The sequence below is a fragment of the Phyllostomus discolor genome, chromosome 6 (genome assembly GCF_004126475.2).
Source record: "Phyllostomus discolor isolate MPI-MPIP mPhyDis1 chromosome 6, mPhyDis1.pri.v3, whole genome shotgun sequence".
NCBI classification, from domain to species: Eukaryota; Metazoa; Chordata; class Mammalia; order Chiroptera; family Phyllostomidae; genus Phyllostomus; species Phyllostomus discolor.
This window is the reverse complement of record NC_040908.2, coordinates 83,727,759-83,746,170: the sequence shown is the minus strand read 5'-3', so window position 1 is coordinate 83,746,170 and position 18,412 is coordinate 83,727,759. Positions and strand designations below refer to the sequence as shown.

Sequence of the window (18,412 nt, the reverse complement as noted above, 5' to 3'; positions counted from 1 at the left end):
TTATATGAAGTAACCAGAATAGGCAAATCCATAATGACAGAAAGTAGTGGCTCAGTGGATTGAGCTCTGGCCTGTGAACCAAAGGGTCACTGGTTTGATTCCCAGTCAGGGAACATGCCTGGATTGTGGGCCAGGTCCCCAGTAGGGGGCATGCGAGAGGCATCCACACACTGATGATGTTTCTCCCCCTCTCTTTCTCCCTCCCTGTCTCTCTCTCTAAAAATAAATAAATAAAATCTTTTAAGAAAAAGACAGAAAGTAAGTAGTAAGTGCCAGGGGTTGGGGGAATTGGGGGCAGACTGGGGTGGTGGCTAATACATATGGGCATTCTTTTTAGAGTGATGAAAACATTCTAAAGTTAGTTGTGGTGATGGCTATGCAACTCTGAGTGTATTAGAAACTATTCGACTGTAGACAGTCACTCTTTTTTTTTTTATTTCAATCATTGTTCAAGTACAGTTTTCTCCCCCCTACTCCCGTTCCAGCCCCTCCACCCAACCCTCCCCCCTTCCCCCCATTACCCCCCACCCTTAGTTTTTGTCCATGTGTCCTCCAAATTTGTTCCTGTAATCCCTACCCCTTCCCCCCTGAAATTCCCTCTTCTCTCCCCTCTGGCCACTGTCAGACTATCCCCTATTTCAGTGTCTTTGGTTATATTTTGCTAGTTTTTTGTTTTGTTTTGTTTTGTTGTTTAGATTCCTGTTAAAGGTGATAGACAGTCACTCTTAACATGAGTTTGAACTGTGCTGGTCCACTTACATGCAGATTTTTTTCCAGTCAATACCTGCACTAATCTATAGTTGGGGGTTTGCAGGTATGGAGAGCTGACTGTGTGCATTGGTCTGTGCCACTGTACACAGGGACTTGAGGGTACACGGATTTTGGTATCCATGGGAGGTCATGGAACAAATCCCCCATGGACACTGAGGGACAACTAAGTTTTTGGAGAGTCAAAAGTTATACATGGATTTTCAACTACGTGGGAGGTTGGCCCCCTAATCCCCACATTGGTGAAAGTTTTACTTTAAAAGTGTCAATTGTTTATTGTATGGTACATGAATTCTATCTCAGTAAAGCTGCATACACACATGTACAGCACACACATGTGCACAAACATTTATAGAGACGGGGGAAAGCAGTCCATCCAGGGTTTTGAATGGGAGAATGATGTGGCTTGATTTATGTGTTTCAAAGATCACTCTGGCTCTTATGTTGATAATTGAGCACAGGAGTGTTTCAGTTATCAATTGCTGTGCAACACTTGATTAAAGAGGCACTGTCTCATTATCTCAGGCAGTTCTGTGGGTTGACTGTGCTCAGCTGGGCAGTTTCACTTGGGGTCTCTCATGGGGCTGCGGTCAGGTAGTATCATCTGTGGACTGTACTGGGCTGGATGTCCAGGATGGCTTCCTTGCTCCCTGTCAGACTCCTGGGGCTTCTCCTTGTGCCCCCCACTGCAGCAGAGCAGCCTGGACTTCTCCCATGACAGTGCAGGGCTCTAAGAGTCAGGAAGTAGAAACTGCCAGTCCTCTTAAAAGCTGGGCTGGGAACATACAGCATCACCCCACCATATCTGATTGATCAAAGCAGGCAGAGGTGAGCCCCAGATTCTGGGGTACATGACTGGACTGCACTTCTCAAAAGAAATGACAAACATATATGGAAAGAGGAATTGATGGCAGTCATCTTTGGAGTCAAGTGACTAAGCTGCCACAGGGGCTGCAGTGGAAGAAGGAAGACCAGTCAGCTGCTGCCATTATAATTATTGTCACCAGTATTTCCTTGTTCTGCCACCTCACAAAATCTGCCTCTCCTGAGTGGAAGACACACCTCCTAGAACTGGTCTCATGAACTTTGGAGTGGTGCTGCCCTGGCCTGGGGCAGGGAGGAGCGAGCTTCCTAGGTGAGCTATTTCTCCTGTACACACCTGCCTGGATCTGTTACAGAGAAAGCAACTTGCTGGATAATTTTGCTCAGGGTTCCAGAGCTGGGTATCTTAGAAGCCAGGGAAGACCCAGGTCTCCCAAGGCCCCAGCCAGTTTCTTATTGCTAGACTATATGTAACCAAGAATCCCACTCTGAGAATTCCAATCTGGGGGCTGAGGAGACTGAGCTGTGGGCCAGCTTTGCCAAGAAGCTTAATTCTATTTATCCAGATTCAATTTGCAGCAGCAGGGCGCAAACTGCCCGCTCAGCCAGGGCTGGGAGAAGAGGCAGAGTCCCTGCCGGGTGAGCTGGGGGGGATGCTGTTCACGAGTGGACCCCACACACTCACTGAGTGCCTTCTGTGTGCCTGGCACTCTTTAGTGATACAGTCGTGATCGACCAAGACACACTCCCTGCCCTTTTTCACTGAAACAGCTTTCTTGAGATATAATTCACATGTCACACAGTTCATCTGTTTAAAGTGTACAGTTCAGTGATTTTAGTACTCTGTGACTTTAATAGGACTCTATTAAGTGTTAAAGCTCTGGAAAATAATATAAAGTTTGCCATTTTAACCATTTTTAAGTGTACAGGTCAGTGGTGTAAATAACTTGCCACCTGTGTTGAGAATTTGGGTATTGATTCAGCTTTGAAAGTCAGAATGTGTCCTAGGACCAATGACTTTCTAGGGTTTTTTAAGTCAGTGAGAACTTGAAAGTGGTCAGTACTTTCCAGAAAAGGGTATTTGTTTCCAATGTGATTGGAAAGACCCTGGAGTTTGAGTTAGAAGCCTAGGAAAGGAGCTCTAACTTCGCTATCCAGTAGGTGAATATCCTTCACTTGTTACTCGTCCTTGCTGCCCTTCAAGTCTCCTCACCTGCAGAAGGCATCGAGCGCTGATCCCTGCTAGAGCACAGGAGAGGCCCAGCCCATTCAGCCTTACTTTTGCTTTATCTCCAAGGTTGAGTACATGGAGCTCTTGAAAGGGGAAAATGGAAAAAATGGATCCAAATAAAGGATGAGAGACCAAGGTGGATACTTTGAGAAAAGCTTCCTCCCCGCCTGGGTGTGAGCTACAGGCAAGCTCCCCCAGCAGCGAGGAACACCTCCCAGTGCAGGCAGGCCGAGCTCTACTGGGAGAGATGCAGCAGCACCCTCATCCTCAGTGTGGGGTCAGCGATGAGGTGGCTCTTCCCAACATGTGACAGAGCTCATTTGTCGCTTATAGTGCCACTTCCGATGCAGCCCAGGTAGAGCCTCAGCATTCTCTAGTAATCACTGGATGAGCACAACTTGAAATCTAGTTGTCATCTCTGTTCTAAAAGAGGAACTGCATGATGAAGGGAGAGGCCTGATTATATGGAGTGCTGCAATAACACTGAAGTGATTGGACTGGGAGAAGCCAGTGGACTGCCAGTATTGTTCGGGAGTCAACAGGAGAACAGGGAGACAGAAGTAGAAAGGAAGAGGAGTGGTGATGTGGGGACAGTGAAGTAATTCGAATGCCACCTTATATTTCTGATACCTAAGTTTATAAAACACTTTCCTGTATTATACCCACTTAAGAGATGAGAACATCAAGGTCTGGAGGCCACCAACTAGGAAGCAGAGAGCTGGAACTTGGCTCACCTCCAACTTCAGTGCTCTTTGCACGACTCCCCAGATGCCTACACTTTGATTTACTATTTAAAGAGAGCATGTCAGAGACCATTTAGCTCGTGGTCCTGACATGGGCGTAGCTCTTGTGGATGCACGTGACCCATTTAATTAAGAATCCTCAACACCCTGCTGCCCATGTCCCTGGTAAAGGATACAATTTTCCTGAAACAGACTGGGTTTGGGAGTTGCATGCCCAAGGCCACCACATGGGGGATTCACAGAGCTAATGTAGCATTGTATCAGATGGCTGATACTGAGGTCATACAGGTATTCTTGACCCTGGAAAGTGTCTTTGGTAGAAGGTATTTCCAGTTCCATTTTAGCACAAAGACTATCATCTTCACATATGATCCTTTTGACCCCACTTAGCCTGGATTTGTATTGTGGAGTGTGTGACCCCACCTTATTCCCCATCTCTAAGATCTTGGTGGGCTCAAGCTGGTGCTCCGAGAGGCCACACTTATGGTTGGGCTGGGCTCAGGCTTTGTTGTCACACTTCAGTGTTCTGTTTTTGTACAGCGAAGACGTTGAGATAAACAGAGATCATTTTACACCTTTTATATTATGACAAATACATATTGCAAAACACTGCTCCTTCCAAAGTGTTTGGGTTGCAGAGCAGTGAGGAATTAACAGCTACACAGCTCCCCAAGATGCTTGTACTTCATTCACACATCAGAATTTTTTCCACTTTCCAGTAAAATAAAAAGTGAGAAAACATACACACACACGTACACACGCACGCACCCCCAGCACACCACATGGGTTCTATATCAGGAACATCTTAAATTAGTAAGTAATCCTTTAAATCTTAAATTAGTAAGTAGTTCTTTAAGTCCAGATAAACTGATAAATACCATTAATGGCTTAATTTATACTCTGGGCTTGAAATTTGACACATGGACACTATCTTGGCTCAGGAAACACAAGTGGTTTTGTGCCAGAGGTTTTAATGACCGATCAGTAATATAAATTGCTGCATCACTGAACAGAAATAGCTTCACCGTGTCATTTGATCTGGAAACTTCTCTGTCCAGGCAGCAGTTAATAAATTTAAAAATAATTACCCTCTTTATTCAAAGTCAAACTAATTAGGAGTGGTTTTTACAAATCATAATGTTGTCTAGGCCACTGTATGTCCCCATTTGGGACTTGAACAGACCTCGGGGCAGCAGACGGGACTGGGTGGCATGGATTAGAGGGCAGGGGAGACCCCGTGGCTGCTAGCTGAATTCAGGGGGTTGGGTCAGTCTTCACCATGCCCTGTGGGGGAGGGAGTAGGGCTCAGTGAGGAGGCCTTGGGGTGACCTATAGGAACCTTCAACTCTTTTAACCCATTTGTAGGGAGCTCAGAGCAGCCAGCCTTCTGTGATCCAAACGAGGGGAGATGGGCCAGTGCTGGTGTTCGTGGGCCAGGCCAGAGCCCAAGGAGAAGGAAAGACACGTGTGCACGTGACTCCTTGGGGAGGATGCGCCTCCCCGGAGGCAGCGGAGTAGGTAGGATGATCTCTGGAGGACTTTGCTCACTAGGCAAGTCTGGGCCCTAATGGGGTGGATCATGTTTGTCTTGCTGGCTTCAGGGAAGAGGGGCCTGTGGAGCCTGAAGTCAGACTGTGATGTTCAGGGGTTTTAGTGCATGGTGACAACCCACAACTTGGGATGTGGTGACAGACCATCTACAGATTCATATGCAAGCTCCACTGCATTCAAGTTTTATGATCTTGGGCGGGTTGCTTGACTTCTCTGAGCCTTGCTTTCCTCCTTCGTCGTGTGGGCAATGAGGCATCTATCCTATAAGGGGTATTATGAGGGTTTGATTTAATCATTCATGTGAAGCACTCAATGTAGACCTCGTGTAGTTAAAACGCAGTAAATGGTGGTGGTGGTTATTATCACTGCATCCTCAGGATCTTCATCAGCAGCCTTGTGGGGATACCCCTTCCCCACCACCGGATAGGTGAGTGGAGAAAGGCCAGGTTGGTGGTGATGGTGATGGAGGAGAAGGAATAGTGGTGGTGTACAGCAAGGTAGAGATGGGATCTCCCAGGATCCCTGCTTTGTCCTCTGACTTGTGGGCCATTTCCTGTGGGCTACAGAACTAGCAGCTACTGGAGTCCTCTAAGTGCAGCTCAGAGAGGTGAGGGCAGAATGAAGTTTTTTTGCAAACTACCTCACAGAGCAGATTCTTATTTAAGACTCTGGGGCCTGGAATGCCCAGGGGGGCTACCCCCTACCAATGCCTAAACAGAGGACATATAAACCTAAACCGGACAAGCTGCAGAGCTGGGATCAGCACGGCACAAAGCAGGTGTCCACCCTCCAGAAGCACCAGGAATATGGCCTGCCCATCTCAGAGGAGGCCTCACTGGTGCCCTTGAGGGCTCAGGAACCTTGAGTGTCTTGCTGATCGCCCATGTCTGTGACCATCAGAAACCTGGGTATCCTGCCTTCTATAGTCAGAGCCCTCCTAGTGCCCTGGTAGAGAAAAGAGGAAAAGAGGCAAGCACAAGATAGCTAATGTCATTCCTGAGTTGAGTCCTGAAGCTCAGAATCTTAAGAAGAGCCTTACAGGCCTAGCATACTAGGTTGAACTGGATCTCTAGACTTGCCCCCAGCAGTTCAGCTCTCTCCTCCAGCTCCTGACCTGCCCCATGAGGTCTGCCAGGTTAGTGACTTGGGTTTGCTGCAGATCAGAGGAGTCTGTGCAGCTGGTTCATTTCTTCATTCATTTATTCCCCAAGTTTTAAAGTACCTATTATGTGCAAAGGGCTTCATAAACCCTATACCTAGTGCTGAACAGAACTTGTTCCCTGCCTTCTTGAAGGTTGCAGTGTTGTGAGGGAAATGAACATGTAGGGTGAACTTGCCTGAGAACAATAGCTGTTCTCATTAGAGTACTTGGGTACTTCGGAGCTATCATTTTATTAAGGCCTCACTACAGTTCTAAAACATGGACATTTTTTCCTCCCTGTTCTTGCTAGAGAAGACTGAGACCTGGGCAGGTTAAGGAAGACCAGTGCAGGGCGGACTAGGCTGTTAGAACGTGGGCCTGGGGCTCCTGCGCACCCCATGTTTCAATGCTGTTTCTCCACCCTGTGGGGGCCTGGGCATCGAACCTAATGTGTACACTGGGGAGTCAGCTGTGCCCATCCAACAGACTAGGAAACCAGGGCTCAGAAGCCCCCATTTGCAAAAGGGTCAGTTAAGAACAAGCAAGCCAAGCTACACTTAGGACCCACGAGCTCTCACTTCCAGTCCAAGTTCTCTCCACTATGACTACAAAATAAGCACTTTATTTTACTGGCCTAGAAAATGTTGCTTAGTCTCCACATTCCTGTGTCACACAGGAAGCCATTCAAGCACATGCAAATGTTGAGATGCTGGTCTTCATCCTCTCTCTGGACTGCAAGAGGGTCCTGCAGTCCAGAAGTGGCTAATGCACCTGGTGGCAAGGGCAGGCAGTGGTGCTGGGGTATCCGTTGCCCTTCTGGCAGGGAGCAGGTGTTGGAGGGAGCCCCGCCCCAGCCTTCGCATCTCTACTGTGCAGGAGGCTGGGAGGCACCCTACCGTCACATTGGAAGGAGGCAGCAGCAAGGGCCCTCCTGCACACATATGCACACTTGCAGCTTTGTGACTACCCACTTGGAAGGTGCAGAGCTGTACATCCACCTTGGTGTTGTTTGCGACCTGCTTATCCCTCTCTCACTCCTGATATGTTAGTGATGCTTAGGAAAACCTTCAGGAACAGTCTCTGGCTCTGAACATCAGAGTAGAAAGTAAAGTCCTTGTTTGGAGGACTTTCTGTGGTGGGTGAGCAGGGGAGGGGTGGCAGGAACAGCAGGCAGGGAGGGGATTTAAAAGGTAGCTGCAACATTCCTTTCCTCAGGGTGGCTGCCAGCTTTGCTCCTCCCCTGCCCAGGGCCTGGCACGAGGGGCAGCACTGGGCGCTGAGCAACTGCGTCAGGGTGGCTGGCCCTGTCCCACACAGCAGTAGGAAACCCAGCAACTGTTCTGGCCCCTCCTCTCAAGGTCAGCCTCCTGATGCCCAGCCCCAGAGGAGCTGGGGAAGGGAGAGGGGCCAGATGGTGAGAAACAAGTTGATCTAGCTAAAACTTTACATGGGAAAAAAGGCAGATCAAACCCCTTCGAACCCCTGCCCATGCTGGAGGGGACCAGTGAGGACAAGGTCATCACATAGACACGTGGACTCCAGGCAGGTTGGTATGACCTCCTCATTGAAAACATAATAGCATTTGACTTTTATAAATATCAGGGGTGATTTGTATAGCATTTCATGTGGTGTGCCAAGAAATTGAACATGAGAAAGCTCAAGCCCGGAATGGCCACAGGACGTCAGAGGTGCTTTGGGAGGGAGAGTCATGTGCTGCAGTCAGCGTACCAGCATAGACTTAGTCTTGACCTCATTTTGTGCTGTTACTATAAAGGCATGTTTAATGCCTAATATAGAGTTTTATTTTCCCAGCACAGGACTCGCGGCTCTGTTGGAGCTGCTTGCTGTGGAGTAGGGAGGGACAACCCAGCTGTCACCTGCTGGCCCGGACAAGCCATCCTTAACTGCTGTTTACCCTAGCAGCTCCTCAGACCTTCTGGCCACCTTCTGGAGGGGCCCCCAGTGCTTTTTTTAAATTAATAAACTATTGTTTCAGAGCAATTTACACTGTTGTGTAAAACTAAAGCTGAGCAGAAAATACAAAGTTCTCATATGCCCCTGCCCTCACTCATGCACCGTCCCCACTGCCACCGCTGCGCACCAGAGTGGGATGTCTGTTACTGCCGATGAGCCCTCCGAGACATGGCATCATCACCCAAAGTCTGTGGTTTACATTACGGTTTGGTCTTGTGTCCACTGTAGCTGCCCTGTACAGAACAGTTTCCTGTCCTAAAGCTCCCCCATGCTCTTCCCATTCATCGCCCCAGTACTTTTTACATGGGGCATTGCTGCTTTGGGCATCACAGTGAGGGGCTTCGAGATTTTGACTATCTTGGGATTTGAAGAGCAAAGTTTACCCCAGACAGGTGGTCAGAAAAGGTTGTAACTCATTTCCTCAGCAGACACTATAAGCATCTGCTTCGTGCCAGGCATTTATACTGGGCCCTGGGGTGGAGGTACAGCAGCCAGCAGGACTCACATGGTCCCCGCCTTCACCAACCACCCTTCGTAGCAGAAATGACAATAAATGTGTGTGTGTGTGTGTGTGTGTGTGTGTGTGTGTGTGTGTGTGGAGGGGGTAGTAAGATGTTTGGAAAGAATAATGAATCAGGAGAAAGGAGAAAACTGAGTTCTTATCCTGGCTCTGTCACAGACTTGCTTTATGACATGGGACGAATTACTTTTATCTGCCTTTCAAATGTTGGGTATAAGAATTAGGCCAGAAGAAAAACTATTTGGGGGGTTTTGTTGTTCCCAGCTCAGCCCAAGATCCTGATCTTGTATTGATGGTCTACATTTTTCTCAGCCCCAGTTTTCACATTTGTAAATTCTGATTAACAGTATATGGTTGTCGTAAGAACCAAATAAGATAATGCGTGTAGAGGGCTTAGCCCGGCGACTGGAATGTAGAACACGTGCCTTCAGTGGCGGTGCTCAGTTATTATTTTTAGATGTCTACAGTTTCTGTCCCTCCTCAGTCGATAAGTATTTGTTTCACTTTATTCAGAAGCTTATTCAATAAAAATGTAAGTGCATACTGTGTCTGAAGAGTAGATTGAAGAGGAAGATCTTTTGCCTTTTAAAACTATTCTAGAAATTTGAGGGGAATGACAGAATTGGGTCTTTGAGGACTGTTGCTCAGAGCTTGGACTGTGCCTAGCAGTGCTGCCTGTAGAGATGATCTCGGCCCTCACAGCACCTTCAAGGGGTGGGCCCGGTGCCTGTGTCACTGACAAAGAATCATAGGTTCAGTGAGGCTTAACTAATACATCTTGTTTGGTGGAAGGACTGGGGTTCAAGTTTGGGAGCCCCAGCGGAGAGACTGATGGGACTTGAGGACACCCATCATCTCACTGTTCGGAGATGCTCCTCCCCGTTGAGCATCGTCCTCACACCATAGTACCAGTCGCCAGCCTTAGCCCCTGATTCCCAGGCTCCCCTCTCCTCGCTCCTGCGCCCAGTCCCCCCGAAGTTCTCCTTCTTCCTTCTACTCTGCTTTCCAGCCCCTTCCTCTCTGGCTGCCCTCCCTTCTCCCTCGTCACACTACTGCTGCCCGATGACAAAAAGGAGTTAATAAAAACCAATGTGTAACTGAAACTTGAAAGGCCATAAATCGCCTTGTTTTTTCTAGGATGTTGGTAGCATTTTGATTTAATAGTTGGACAAACACAAGGGCCTATTTTATTCAGAGTTTACAGGCCTCAAGGCTGTTATTCCTCCAAATTTAATAGCATTGAAATTGCAGGGTTTGCTATAATTTGCCTATTGCTTTCTGCTCCACCATTGATGTTTATTGTCAGCGGGATGGAATCTCAATCTGACTCACTTAGATAACATGTCTGTTAAACATTTAGATAATTGTACCATCATTAACTTGTCACATTATTTTAGAGATTCAAAACAGAAGCAGGGTAAGTAGAGGTAGCAAAGGGGGGTAGAAGAGGTAAGAGGAGGAGGAGGAGGGAGGGAAAAATGTCTCCTGAGTTAAATGACCAGGAGATGAGGGTTGATTGCACTCTGGACACTTGTGGGGGCAGGGGCGGGGAGGCGGGTGTCTAAGTAAAGGTGGGTGCTGCAGAGCTGCCCCAGGCCAGCCCCTGGAACAGTGTGGCAGATGCTCAGAAACCCTCGAGGGTTATTTTATCCTTAGCTTTGGCCTTTAGGTACCGAAGATCAATTTTTTAGCTTCCCTTAGGGATGCCGATGCCACATTATATGTAATTACAGAGCATTTGGAGCAACCTACATGTCCAAAGGTAAGGGATCTGTTAATTATGGTACCTGCCTTAGGAACATGTTCACAATTTTTGGGTGATAGAAACAGCTTAGAGAAAACAGGTTATGTATAGGTGATTCCGTTTAATATCAAGTACAGGAGCCATCCTGTAAGATTCTGTGAGGCACTATGTCTATATTAACAGTGAGTATCTTTAGATGATGGAATCGTAGAGCAAAGAGGGTCCTACTTCTGCTTTATCTACTTCTAAATAATAATTACTATGTCACAGTTATTATTTACAGGCATGTATCATTTATATAATTTTAAAAGTTAATGTCACACAATAAATAAGAAAAATACCACCTTGAGTCTCATTTTTTTCATGAAGAGAGACTTCTGAAAAGAAAAAGCCACACGTGTAACGAAACAGGTTTTGAGAGAGCTCCAGGACAATAATGTCTCGGTCCTGCTAGCAGGCACCTCGGTTTCCCACCATCAGGACAGGTGAATGCCAGCTGGAGGACTTGGTACCCTGGGCGTGGGCCTGCACTGGCAATCTCAGGTTGCAGCCGCTGTCCTGGCTCACCAAGGGCCTGGCAGAGGAAGTGGGGGGCAAGATGTTCTGTGCATGTCAGGGAGGATGGAGGTCACACCTGGAGAGGTGACTAGGGCCTGGGATAAATAGGAATGAGCTCCCACTCCTCACAGTGGGGGATTCTGGGGGTAGCTAGATGTCACCAACAGTGTGTCACTGAGCTTGACATGTAAAACTGCCCCCCTGAATTCTGTGGTCTATGCTCTCTGGTTCCATGGGGGTGACAGGTGTGACTGCAGTCTGTCTGTCTGACTTTGGACAACATGTTCTCCCCTGTGTCCCCAGGGCCTGATTTAGGCAAGGGACCACACTGTTGCACCTCACAGCTTGTGAACACTAGTGACATGAGGAATGGGGAAAAATGCTCAAGTCAGAAAACAGGGGATAATGGTTCCATGATTGTACTGTAAATAATGCAGATATTTGAGGGTGTGAGGGACAAACAATGTAAATATTTTATAGACTGTAGGCTAAATAATGTATATATTTAGAAAAGCAGCTTAAATATTTCATATGCTGCAGTTCAGATTCCTGCTGAAAGACTGAACAGGGCTGGGGAGGCACTTGGGTTGAGGGTGGGGATGCTATGGAGCCCTGGTGGAGGGGCAGAGGAGTATAAGACTTTGCCATAAAATAATGCTTTGTAATCAAAGTATGTGTGTGTGATTGGGGTGCAGCAAAGAAGGCAACTGTCAGCTATTAGGAACCTAAGTAGTTGGAAGGTTCAGATTTTTAAACCATTGTTAAATGTATTGTACTCTTTTTTAATGTGAGAGACAAATGACAATCTAATAACAAGATTTTATTTTAAAAGAAACAACTCCCACCCCAAGAGAACTGAAAGCATACATCCACATAAAAACTTGTACATGAATGTTCATAGAAGCATTATTCATAATAGACAAAAAATAGAAGCTCTCCAAATGTCCAGCAACTAATGGACAGATAAGCAAATGTGGTATATCACCCAATGGATTATTATTCAGCCATAAAAAGGAACTCAGTACTGAGACATACTATAAAACGATGCATGCTGAAACTAGCAGGAAAGAAGCCAAGTACAAAAGGCTATGATTGCATTTATAGGAAATGTTCAAAACAGGTAAATCTGCAGACACACAGCACGTTAGCAGTTGTTGGGGGCCTGAGGGGTGGGAAGAAGGCACAGTGACAACGAGTGTGTGTGTGGGGTTTCTTTCTAGGATGAAGATGCTCTGGAATTAGCGTTGCTGATGTTTGTTCAGCTTCATGAGTTCATCGAAAACCATTACATCATATGCTTTAAAGGGGTGGATTTTATGATTTGTGAATTATTTCAACTAAAATAAAAAGCAAATTCCAGGTATGTTGTTGGTTTTCACAGGCTCAGCATAACCCCTCTGCCTGCTGCATCATAGGACTTTCCACAAAGGCAGCAGTTTGTATACCGGTGACCGACCATTTAGACAAGGCAGGAGGAGGCTCTGGTGCCTTTAGATTCATTCTGTTCCTAGAAAGCAGTGAGAAGTGGGACGGCTCAGACACCCTTTCCTCCATTTTCAAAACTGGGAAGGAAGAAAGAAAGAATCAGGTCAGGACCATGAAAGGGAGAAGGATGTGACTCTTGGTGTGGGGAAAGTCAGGGGGAGACTGGAGAGCTGCTTTCTGCGTAGATCTCAAGAAGAAAAGCCAGCCCTCCTCCTGCCTGGAGTTGTTGCTCTTGCCGAAGACAAAAATGGGACAGGATGGGCCAGTTTTAAGAAAAGAATCACACAAGGAGCATGTGTTTAGTGTGGAGAAATCAGGAAATATATATAAACAAGAGAAATGTGACTCCTGTACTCTTACCACCTTTTTCAGTTTTCTTTTAAACAAAAATGAGTTGATAATATGCATTGCATGTCATTTTATAACCTGTTACTTGCACACCAACAAACCTGTATCTTGATGATTTCTTTTAAAGGTTTCCTAGTAGCCTCCCTGATCCCTGCTCATTTTTTTCTGCAAGCCTTGAGACTTATCTGAGCATCGGGGTGCCCCCTTTGTTCTCCCTGCTTTGGGGGAGGACCTTCCAGGGCATGCAGGCTGGAGAGGCCACTGACAGAGGTGCAGCATGTTGTCACCTCTTAACCTATCACTGCTTCTGTCAGCAAGATAAACCAGGCTGACCAGGCCTGCAGGCGCACCTGTTTACGTGGCCGTTCTAGGCAAGCTCAAGGTGCTGGGAGCATATCCAGTTCCCACATTCAGTCTTCTTAGAAGCCGTTTCCCTTTAGTTTTCTCCAGCCTTGCAACTGGCCACTCGTCCAGAGCAGGATCTGGGCAGGTAATTTACCTCCTCTACTAACTTAACAAATGGCACTGCCTGGGGGCTGGGCAGCCCAAGAAAAATGCAGACATCGATTTATTCGCCAAGTTAAAACCCAGAGTTAAGTAGCAAGTTAAGCATCTCCACATGTTAAGTGTCCCGGGCCCAACTTGGGAAGATGTCCTACTGGAGGAGAACCCCAAACAGGTATTAGCAAAAGGCTTTTCGTTTTGAATTTCCTTCTCTGAACATTAGGGAATGTTACCTAAGAGAGGGATGGCAGGCTTAGGTCAGACAAAATCTTCCCTGCCCCCTCTAGGAGAAGATCCATTACAGATTGGAAATGACTTTGTCTCTAAGTGCCCATTGTCAGATGGGATGCACATTCCCCTCAACCAAACAAATATAAAATGCTGCCAGCCTCTGCCTCGGATTTTCTATTACTGTTTCACAGGACTCCAGAGGGTTTTAAGATAGCAATTTGATTAAGCTTATGGGGAAGATCGCATCAGATAACATTCTTTTTCTGCAGGTAGAGATAATGTGTTCAAGTATTAAGTATGTTTTAAAGGTAATTATCTTTTCCATATTCATTTTAGTTACAGGAATTGAAAAGGGGGAGACTTTGCATTTGAAAGCTGCCCCTTGGGCCCTGGAGTCACTCTGACTTCTCTCCTCTGGGAACCACACTTGAGGTTTTTGACAGATGAAGGAGTGCTGAGTGTTGTTTCTCTTTTCTTTTTTAAAAACTTTGAAATGCCTTGGGATCCCTGTCTCCAGAGAGTTGGTCCAGAAGGTGGGGTCTTGGCCCAGCAGCAAGCTTCCTAGCTTGCGTTCCCTGTTCTGGAGTACTTGGGGGCTCCCCACTTAATGCTCCAGGATGCCAGTAGGGGTCTGGCTGCTACTCAGAGGACTTGTCTCACCCAGTGGTAAGTCATAGAGTCACATCCCCACCTTCCAAAAGTTGGAGCCTGGAATGATCATTTCCATGTACCAGGCCCAGTGTTGGGGTGTATTCATATTGGGAAAGGCTAAGTCAAGGTCTAGGCTTCTAACACTGGTGGACTCCTACCATCACAGCTGGAGCGAAGGGCATAGGGTGGGTGATTCTGAGCCCCATGAGGTTCAGTGATTTGTCCAGGATCACATGCCAAGTTTGAGAGACACTGGGCTAGAGCCCAGGAATGCTGGTCTTGGGCCACCCCACCTCTTCTTGAGGATACCCACAATTCTGTCACTTCTAGACAGTAGTCCTCCTCCCCTCTGGAAGTCTCCAGAGGATCTGTCCCTTGTGGCCTGCTTGGCAGTCCACCTGTCAGGGTCTGTGCTGAGAGGCTGGGGCCCTGCAGTTTGGAGGAGCCCAGAGCGAGCACCTGCCGGTGCTCTCTGTGCCTCACACCTCGTCTGGGTCCCAGCCGGGCTCTTCTACGCGCTTGGTGAAATTTTGCACAATAGAAAAATCAGACCCAAATCCTGCCTTCACACTGCTGTTAACCATTGCTAGCAAGAAAATCACAAAAGCATCTGAAAAGATAATTAAGGATACAGGGCAATCAAATGTAATATGTGCTGTGGGGGTTTAGTGTAGTGTTTGTCATGTGACAGACCCCGTTGTCCTCCAGAAATCCTTCCTTCTCCTCCCTTCCTTCTGCTTCCTTCCATGGCTCCGCGTGTCCCCACACCATGTCTCCGCCTCACAGCTGGGGCACCCGCAGTTAGACGGGCTGCAGCCTGTTGATCTGAAGGCATCTGGCTCTGGGGAAGGACCCCAGGTGACAGGTTCATATAACATTTAAGACCCCAGGATGGGGGCATGCAGTGCATCGTTGTCTCCTAACCCCTGCCTCATTTCCCTCAGACTGAGGTGGAGTGGAGGATTCCGATTCGGTGGGGAGGGGAAGTCCAGCCCAGGTTTAGTGCTTGGCTTCATGCCTAGATTCTAAGGAAGAATGTCACTGGTATCTCATGTGTACAATCGAAGTTGCCTCTCCTATGCTTATCCTTCAAAATATTCTCATTGTCTTACCACGGCTACACATTAAAATCATTTGGGGAAGCTCTCAAAAAGAAAAAAAAAAAACCCCAGCAAGGACTCCCTTTCCTCCCACCCCCACTCAGGTTAAATCGGAATCTCCAGCATGGGGCTGAGACGTGACATTTTTTTTTTTACAGCTCCCCAGGAGATTGGGATGTATGGCCAGGGTGAGAACTTCCTCATGGGATAAGATGGGAGTCCACTGTGTGGCCCAGACAGTGTGTTACAATCAGAGTCTCCGGCCTTAATCTTTTGTCGTTCACTTCAATGTGATCATAAAGAGCCACATATTTTCCCATCCTCTCCTGCTGTTTTTCTCCTCCGTGTATCTTCTCTTAAGCCCCACACTCCCATGTGTTTTGCCTGCCTGCCACAGTCTTCTCAGCTCAGTGTGTCGGTCCTGTACAGAATGTGCCTCCCACCCAGATTCACGGGGAAGCCCGAGCCTCCAGTGTGATGGTGTGTGGAGGGGTGGGGCCTTTGGGCCAGTTGAGATGAAGTTGTGAGGGTGGAGCCTGAGTGGTGGGGTTAGTGCCCTTGTAAGAAGAGGAAGAGCCTAGAGTGCACAATCTCTGTTTTGCTCTCTCTCTGTCTCTCTTGCTCTCTCTGCCGTATGTGGGTACAGCTGGAACTCAGTTGTCTGCAAGCCAGGAAGAACCCTCACCAAGGACCCAACCAAGCTGGCACCCTGATCTCAGACTTCCAGCCTCCAGAACTATGAGAAATAACTGTCTGTTGGCTAAGCCACCCAGCCATGGTATTTGTTAGAGCAGCCAGAGCAGACTAAGCCAGTGTGCTTCCCCGTCACACCATTCCCCCAGCCAAGCAGCAGAAAGCACTTTCTCCTCTTGGTCTCCTGCACCATGGACACACCCCACTTGTGGCATGTGGCCATCTTGCTCCATGACTTGGGCTCTAAACCATCATTTGGTCCCTGAGCCCTTGTACTGTGTTAGAATTAGTACTCACTCAGTAAATACTATTGAGTGTTTAACCAAAAACAGTAAAGGGAGCCTGCTGGTTGGAGGCAGGGAAGTGGAATCTGTTCTTCTGAATTCCGATTTTTGCTCTTTACTTGCCAGTTGTGTGGCCGTAGATAAGTCACTCAATGTTTGCAAGTCTCAGATTCCTTATCTGAAAAATTAGAAAGCCACACTTTCTCTATATACCACAAAGATGGGTGTGAGAACCAGAATGATCTTGGAAAGAGGTAGCATCTTTGTAAGGTGCAAAGCACAATTCAGATGTAAGGTATTGTCATAATTGTGACATCTTTTGACACCTTGGGGGCTGTGGCTTCAGAATGCCCTACGGTGCCAGTGCACCCCAGCGTGCTCTCTGCACCACCTCCCATCCCGGCTCTCGCAGGCCCCTCCCTTGGCTTCCTCCACTGCACTTGCCATGCTCTCCCTGCACACACGAGGAATGCTGCATGAGAGCATTATAATGTGTTTTTAATTATGGAGAAAATAAACCAGGAAGTGGGCTGGTCCATTCAGTAATTAAGTATTCAGTCACATGATGGGCGGAAGTTTGGAGGAGAGGTATCCTAGGATTTTTTGACTAAATGTGACCTGACTGGGACAAGGAGAGATTCCATGTGCAAACTGTTCCACATCCATAACCTCTAGTGCGGAGAAAGTTTCAGAAGGAAGAGATTCCTCAAACTGTTGTTCCTTCCTCATTCATCAACTAGGTTTGAGCACCAAACAAGGTGCCAGCATCCAAAGATAGCCTGTCTTGCTTATCTGCCAGGAGCTTGCAGACAGGGGGAGGGCTGTGAGAGAGGCACGTCCTGCCCCAGTGTCATGCAAGGACAGGTGCCCAACCCTGATGGGAGCAGTGGGCAGAAAAGGCATTCGGGCTGAAGAGGATATTCAAATGGAATTTTCTTCTCACCTTTGTCCTGCTTTAGGGCACACTTATTTTGTGGAAGTGGTGAATGATTTGCTTCACGTGTCTTGTGGAATAAACCTTTGTGTGCATGCATGTGTATGTAGGCTGTTACCATTCCCCTCCCTTTCTTGGACTCTTGTTTCTGAGGCTAGTGGTGCCTGGGATTGTGGAGGGAGGAAGGATATAAAAGGATAAGATGGGAGACTCTGGTCTTGGACTCAGAGCCTCTGCATTCCGGAGACCCCCCCAGAGGCCCCTCTCCCTGGACCCTTCAGCTCAAGAAAGCCATTGTGCTCTATCCTGGCCTCTGACCCCGAGGCTCTGGGAAGCAGCAGGTTGTTGACACTTGGACAATCATTCCTTGCAAGACAACTGCCTCCCTCGGGAGTTCTCTCTGCCTTGGGGTGTGACTGTTCCCCTAGCCAGGAGAGGGTGGTGTAAAGGAGGGGGGGAAATTAGCTCTCAGTCAAAGTGTGGCGAGAGGAGGGGGTCCTCAATTTCAGGTGCCCCCAGGTAGCTTTCCCAGTTTTCTCCACAGTTCACTCCTGTCTTATCCGCCAGGTCTGAAGCACCCCTCCCCAGGGTCAGCTTTGGGAACATGAGTGCAGGAGACACATGTCTGGCCTGGAATTCCTCTGAGCTTCTTGCTGTGGGTCTCGTTTTTCTGGGAAGCCTGTTATGTCTTCGTGGAGGATGCCTGTCTGTTGTCCCCTGTAGTCACGGGAACAACAGTGATTTCTAATCCTGGTGCTGCTACTTACCAGGAGCAAGAAGTGGGCAAGTCACTTGCCCTTTCAGAAGTTCAGTTTCCTCACTGGTAGAATGGGATGAAAACAAACTCCACTTCCCTAATGGGCTTGCAGTGAAGCTCGAATGAGGTAATAGGAGCACGAGCACTTTGTACTCCGTGACACAGACATGTGGTGATACTGTTCCTTTTACAGTCAAGGCCGCCGTTTCATGTGTGATCCTTACAGTTTCTTAGTGTGGGCTTCCCAAGCATTCTCTCCTCCCTTTTCCAGTGCATTTCAGGAGGCATTCATTATTCAGAAGAGGATGAGGGGTGACAGAGGGACTCTGGCATTTGTAAGTGCCACTTTACATTCCTTTTACCTCAGTCCTAA

At 47.6% G+C, this 18,412-nt stretch overlaps 1 protein-coding gene and 1 long non-coding RNA gene across 3 annotated transcripts in view; both read left to right on the top strand.

Annotated features, from left to right (window-relative positions):
- The window catches only part of ZBTB16 (zinc finger and BTB domain containing 16), a 190,936-nt gene that overhangs the window by 130,314 nt on the left and 42,210 nt on the right, over positions 1-18,412 (top strand). The window lies entirely within an intron of this gene.
- On the top strand, positions 214-2,802 carry LOC118501193. Its single transcript, XR_004903808.1, has 2 exons — positions 214-417; positions 716-2,802. It is a non-coding gene; the product is annotated as an uncharacterized LOC118501193 (long non-coding RNA).